At 43.9% G+C, this 7,141-nt stretch overlaps 1 long non-coding RNA gene across 1 annotated transcript in view; it reads left to right on the forward strand.

Annotated features, from left to right (window-relative positions):
- The first annotated feature begins 147 nt into the window (after nucleotides 1-147).
- The window catches only part of LOC109390087 (uncharacterized), a 16,595-nt gene continuing 9,601 nt past the window's right edge, over nucleotides 148-7,141 (forward strand). The window contains exons 1-2 of the long non-coding RNA XR_002125498.1: nucleotides 148-371; nucleotides 723-857. This is a non-coding gene — a long non-coding RNA (uncharacterized LOC109390087). The remainder of the gene's footprint in view (nucleotides 372-722; nucleotides 858-7,141) is intronic.

Consider the following 7,141-nt stretch of genomic DNA (forward strand, 5'->3'; position numbering starts at 1 on the left):
GAGTTTGAGCTCTGAGCAACAGCGGTTCGAGTCCAGCCCGAGCTGAGCAGCCGCTGAGCTGCCAACAGGTAGCAGGATGGCTCAGCTAAAAAAAAAAAATGCTGCATAATGAGTAATCCCTCTGATGTCAAAAAAGGTTAGCAACATCGTTGCAACAAGTTTGCAAACTTAATTGTCAGACCGCGTAGACTTGACTAGTTTCCATATGCAAGTCAGAAGATTGGGCTACCTCAGAGTGGCCCATGGGACTTTTTCAACTACCTAGGTGCAGCACTCACCACCCTGACTCTGACTCATTTGGCCTGGGGTGGAGTTCTTTTTTGTGGTACCCCACATGGCTAATGCATTGGACCTGCTGGACAAGATGAGTGGTAAGAATGGTTGTACTATGAATGATGGCTGCCTTTGTTGTGCCCCCCCTGGGGAGTCCTTTACAATACTGGAGGGGGGCATTGGTGGAGAGAACCTTCTAAGACCTTCCTATAGATCTTCAAGAAAACCACATTTGTCATCAGCTCCATTGCTTGTCCACTTGAGGGCTGAGGTTGTGCCTAGCAAGTTAGCTGCCTTTGTCCCCAGTTTCTGCTACAGCAGATGTAAACCCAACAGATAAGAAACCTTTGTACAAGCCTTTTGGAGAATGCTATGGGCAAGCTGGTAGCTCTCCACTGCCCCCCATCCTGACTAGGCTCTGGGCCCTACTGATTGTGTTCTTTCTCTAGATAATTCCTAGACAGGCTGGGCTGCATGGCTTCTGAAAGCAAGACCTATCCAATAACAGCAAGTGAACTGAGGGTATCACTTTCTAGTCTGCAAACTCTACATCATCATTATCATCTAAAAGGCCCCTGAAGCAGGTAGGCAAAGTAGATGATTTTATCCCCACATTACAGATGAGGCTGCGGAGGCATGAAGAAGTGGAATGACTTGCTCACGGTAATATAGAACATTGATTGCACATTAGAGTGGGAAAGAGAATGGGCAGGCTATGGTGGAAAATATGATGGAAGAGAGATTATTGCTAATAGTTTTCCAAACACCGAGTGAATATTATCATTGATATGTGGCAGGCACTAGACACTTTAACTACATTATCTTGTGTAATCCTTATCTCAACTCTATGAGATTGACGTTTCCTGCATTTTCATATGAGTAAACTGAACCTCAGCTAGGTTAAGAGACTTGCTAAAGTTCACAGCCAGATCACTGGACTCCACTCTCCTGCGTTTACCATTGAACCTGAGTGAAGCTGCTGGTTAGCTGTATATTAGGGGTACTAGAGGTAAATCTCAGTAATGCCCTCAGCAGCAGGCACAAAGTCAGAGCATCCTAAAGCTCTGCCTCGTTATCCCACTGGGCCCAGCCCAGCCTCCTAACTCCAAACCTGAGCCTGCGTCAGAGGCCCTTGTGAGCCCAGGGAGGGACTCCCTTTCCCCACTTCCACATCCAGCCTTGGCTCTCTGAGAATTGTTCCCAGCCAGGTGGGCCCTACCCCCCTCCCACTTAAACCTGCTAATAAGTGGCCTGGGAAAGATGATGAATAGCAGAGTGAGTCAATAGATGTGAGCACTTAGATGCCTGGAAAACGGGCCTCCTGCCACTCAGACCTTCACCATCAATTGGAGCACTGCCTCATGAAGAGTTATTTAATTGTAAATCACTTAATAGCCACAGTGGGAAAAAGTCTCATTCTCTGGGAGAATAATTGCTGTCTGATGGGCTCTTAAGGCTACTCTCCTCTGCTCCTTCAGTTTCTCTCCTGTTTTTCCACTCCTCCCTTTGAATGCCAGAGCACATTTTCTGCGTGGTTCTCCCAGCCCATGGAGCACCTCATGAGGCTTCCCAAGGGCTCCTGTGAGCACCCATCACCAACAGGAACTGAATTCTTTGCCTGGTCACAAATTCTGTGATTAAAAGTAATGTTATGTCCTTCAAGATTCAGAAATGAAATGGGCATCCAATCTCTGTCCACAACTCATGTGGGTGACCAAGAAATAGTACTTGTTTGTTTTCTTTAAAGTAACTGAGTTCTCAGTCCAAGCTCCCCATCCTAACAGGAAAGCAAAATATTCCATGTCATTTATGACTGAGGGCCCCCTGAGAGTTGCACTGGCCTCCAGGGGATGATTGTTTTATCCATAAATTAGGGCAAGAACAGCTAATCTCTAGTCTATTCCAGTCACCACTGACACCCTCATTTTCCATGCCACCAGTGTGGGAGGGGAAGTTGAGATCCCTGGGGACTTAGGTTCTGCCTCCCTCTGGGCACCGTAGAGCCATCTCCTCGCTGTCTTTGAAGCACTGCCATAAACAATGCTTGAATTCCTTCTGCCCAACTCAGGAGCTCTCCCTTTCCACATGGGACTGGGAATGTTAGGAATCTCCCTTTTTCACTTTGGGATTTCCAAAGACTCTTCTCTTTTATGATAATATGTCCTCAGCGGGGGTTTCAGGCTTTCTTAAAAGAATCGGAGAATTTGTGGCTTTAGCCTGTTCCTGATTTCTACACTTTGGAATATCTCTTGCAACAGGTCTATCAAGGGCTTGGTTACTTCCATGGAGCAGGGGAATTGAGGGTGGTGACATAGAGGGACAACAGATGAGAACAAACATGAATATTTTCAGAAATTACCCTACCACAAAATACTATCTATTAAAAATAAAAATGATTTCACTGTCGGAGAATTCATGACACCAAGATTTTAGTCCCTGCCCTGCCTGCAACTGATGGAAACTTGGGTGATTTCTCAGACCCTCAGTTTCTTCACCTATAAATGAGGGGTTTGGAGAACATAGAATCTCAAGCTTAAGTCCTTTCCAGACCCTTCCCCTTTTGATGCTTAAATGACCCCTATACCATCTGTCCCATTCCTGCTCACCTCCACTGGCATAGATTATTGGAGCAGTTTTAATGTCTAAGATGTCCCTTCTTATATTGATCTGGAATCAACCAAGCTTAGTCCCTCAGAGCCACATGGATCTTGTGTGCTCTCTTTGCCCTGTAATAGCCTTACCAGATCTGAAGGCAAAGATAATGTCCTTTGGTTCAAGAAACGTTGGGTACCTATTATATGCCAGGTTCTGTCCTAGGTGCTGGTGATGCAGCAGTGAACAAGAGAGAGAAAAAAATTTCTGCCCTCATGGGGTTTACTTTTTTAGAGGGGAGGGTGGGGGGACAGATAATAACCAAAATAAATACACAAAAATTATCGAGGTCTGACAATTAAGTTTGTGAACTCATCCTAGAAAAAGTACTACATACTTCATTGCTGAATATCACTACAGTCACCTTTGAAATACTCCCCTTGGGAAGCTATACACCAATGCCAGTGCCCAATCCACCCTTCAAAACAATTTTGGAACTCTTTTTCTAGAATGGCCATCACAGCTGTCATCATATTACCCTTGACATCCTGAATGTCATCAACATGTCTTACTTTCAATATTTCCTTTATCTTTGGGTAAAGGAAGAAGTCATTGGGGGCCATATCAGGTGAGTAGGGAGGGTGTTCCAATACACTTGTTTACTGGCTAAAAATTGCCTCACAGACAGTGCGTGTGAGCTGGTGCATTGTCGTGATGCAAGAGCCATGAATTGTTGACAAAAAGTTGAGGTCGTCTAACTTTTTCACACAGCCTTTTCAGCACTTCCAAGTAGTAAACTTGGTTAACTGTTCTGTTTGTACAAATTCATAATGAATAATCCCTCTGATGTCAAAAAAGGTTAGCAGCATCGGTTCAACAAGTTCACGAACTTAATTGTCAGGCCTTGTAGTATGTCAGATAGTGATTGGTACAATGGGGAAAAATACAGTAGGGAAGAAGAGACACAGGGTTGCAATTTAAAATAGAGAGGCCATGGGCCGTCTGAGTGGCTCAGTTGGTTAAGAGCTCGCTCAAGAGTTTGAGCTCTGAGCAACAGCGGTTTGAGTCCAGCCCGAGCTGAGCAGCCATGAGCTGCCAACAGGTGGCGGGATGGCTCAGCTAAAAAAAAATAATAATAAATAAATAAAATAGAGAGGCCAAGAGTGGACTCACCGAGAAGGTCATATTTGAGAGAGGAGCTAAAGCACTGAGGCAAGAGCAGACAATGTATACCAGGAACAACCAGGAGTCTAGTGGGGCTGAAGTGGAGGGAGGGGACAGTGAAAGCAGATGAGGTCACAGAGGTAATGTTGGAGTGGGGGAGATTGTAAGGGGCCTTGTAGACCATTGTAAAGACCTTGGCTCTTCTCCTGAATTAGATGGGAGCAGAGAATAACATGATCTGACTCATGTCACCCAGCATTGTCTCTAAACAGCTCCAGGTCCTTCCAACCTTTCCTCATGTGGCCTGGGTATCATCCCCCTCCCCAGCCATCTCATGCCCTCCTGGACACACTCTAGTATTTGTATCCCTCTTCAAATGTGAGTCCCAGAACAAGACACAATCTCTCAAGGATGGGCTAAACCAGGCAGAGGGGTATGGGGCCATACCCCTTTACTTGATGTTCTCTAATATCTTTTTAATGTTGCATTCTTTTAGAAATAAAATAATGAACAAAGTTTAAAAAGTGATCACCACAGAGCAGATAATTCCATTCATTTTAATATGTTAAGTATGCTTAATTTAGATAAATTCACCTAGGCCCTTTGTCATTACTCCCGGAAACCTGTAAGAGGTTAAGTGATATTATGAGTTTTAGAGTCAAACAGACCCGGGTCTTATTCTTGGCTCCATGACCTACCAGCTATGTGACCTTGGATAAGCAAGACCTTTTCTAGGCCTCAGCATCTTCATCTATAAAATGGAAGATATGACATGTACCTTGTGGGGATTGACAATGATGTGTGTATAGTCTCTCTGTCAAGTGCCTGGCCTATGCAGGCCCTGTCCAGATGGTGGACAATCTTAACTGTCATTGTGGCTTGTATCCTTGGCACACATAGCCTCATTTTGGATGCTTGGTAGGTGTGGACCCAGTAGTGGGAGATAATCCAGTCAACCTAGTCACTCTCTGTGGAGGCCTCAGTAGTTGGGAAAGTAAGAATATGGGCCCCTCATGCTTCTCCCACTGAGCACTGTGAGTGCCTATTGTGGCTGGACCTGAGGGTCCCAGAAGAGCCAGCGCTGTCAGCATCCAGGCTCAAGGTCCAATATCCCACCCCAAGGGAAGATGGGAATGGAGACTTCCAGGAAAATGGGTAATAAGTGTTTGTTCAGAAATTAGAAGTGCCTGGATCTAGGATACCTGGAGCAGCTGTACCTGGAAGAGCAGGCTAAGGTCTGAGGATTAAATAATCAGAATTAAAAACATTATTCAAATGAGGACCCTAAAGTGGGCATTAGAAGTCCAGGTGCAAAAGGAGGAGGAAAATAAGGAACAGTGGGACCAAACATGTGAGTGGAAAGGACATAACAGTGTCTGGTGCTTGGTGCCAAGGCCGGGCTTTTATGAGTTTCCATCAGCTTTTTGTGTAGGTGAGTGAGCTGTATCTGTATACAAGGTATAAATAGAAGACTTACCAAATGCTTTCCTTGGGGTTCCCACCTTGAGGGCTACTTTCAAAGCAGCCCAGCCTTAAGGTCAAACATTTGTTGGGTCTTTACAATGCCACCTCTTGGGCTGGGCTTAGTAGTAGGCCATTATGAAAAAAGAATCTACTTACCTGGAAGTTAAAAAATCTGACTTGGGGCAGGCCTGTGCTGGGAGCAGCCAGAGTGTATAACAGGCAAGTCCTTGAGAACCTGAATAAGTCTGCCCCAGCCCTGAGCATATTCTCTCACCTGCTAAATGGGGCTAGTAATGTTTACTCAGCTTCCCTCTTACCAATCCTGTGCTCCAGTGGATACCATCTTGCTATAAAATGTGGTATATAGTAGATGTAAAAGTATTACAGAATTGTACATTTAAAACCTATGTAACTTTACTAACCATTGTCACTCCAATAAACTTTAATTTAGAAAAATTATAAAAAGCTATAGAAATGCAAGGTGGCAGTATTATTCAAATGCTTTGGCACTGTTATTTTCCCTCTATGACCTCATATCTTTCATAAGGCCAGGGCCAAAAAAGTCAACTTTTCAGTTAACAGCATTACCAGCCAGCCAGACTCCTAAATGGAGTCACCATAACTCCTCTCTCTTGCTCAGTCTCCACATCTAATTAGTCACTGAATTCTGTTGATTCTACTTCTTAAACAGCTCTTAAATACATCCCCTCCTCTTCATCTTAGGTGTCTTGGCCTTAGGTCAGGCCTTTATTCCTAGTCTCCACTGAGCACCATGTATCCACTCTCAGCGGTTGCCACCAGCTTGTTCTTTACAAATCATCCATTGGCTTATGCCATGCCTCTTGTGGAATCACTATTTCCTATGAAATCAAGACTGATTTCCCCAACCTGGAATTCAAAGCCTTCTATATTATGTTTCCAACCTCCTTTGTAGTCCTAACTCTCACCACTCTATATAGTAGATGCTTTAGTTGTTTCCTCAGTAGGCACCCACTCACCCCTCCCCACCCCAGAGTTACCACCACAGGGCCTTTATACATACTTTCCCCTCTAACTAGACTTCTGCCACCTTCACCCATTAAAATCCTACTTATCCTACATGACACCTCCTAAAAGCCACCTTCTTCTGATTTCCACACCATGCAGGGCTCACTTGCTGTTCTGAATCCTACATTCATTTACTTGCCTCTTTCCACTGACACCCAACTTAGCTTAGTTTTAAGAGTAGCAACTTTTAGACCAGACTGCTTATTTATTTATTTATATATTTATATGTTTATATATTTATATATTAGTTTCAGGTATACAAAACAATGTAATAGTTAGACATTTACAATCCTCACAAAGTGATATCCCCCTCCCACAATCTACTACCCTCTGACATCATACGAGATCTGACAATTAAGTTCATGAAATTGTTGCAATGATGTTGCTAGCCTTTTTGATATCAGAGGGATTATTTATTATGAATTCATACCAACTGGACAGACAGTTAACCAAATTTACTATTTGGAGTGCTGAAAAGGTTGTGTGAAAAAGTTAGACGACTTTTTTCACCAACAATTCATGGCTCTTGCATCACGACAATGCACCAGCTCACACAGCACTGTCTGTGAGGGAGTTTTTAGCCAGTAAACAAATAACTGTA

The sequence above is a fragment of the Hipposideros armiger genome, unplaced genomic scaffold (genome assembly GCF_001890085.2).
Source record: "Hipposideros armiger isolate ML-2016 unplaced genomic scaffold, ASM189008v1 scaffold_254, whole genome shotgun sequence".
In the NCBI taxonomy this organism is placed as follows: domain Eukaryota; kingdom Metazoa; phylum Chordata; class Mammalia; order Chiroptera; family Hipposideridae; genus Hipposideros; species Hipposideros armiger.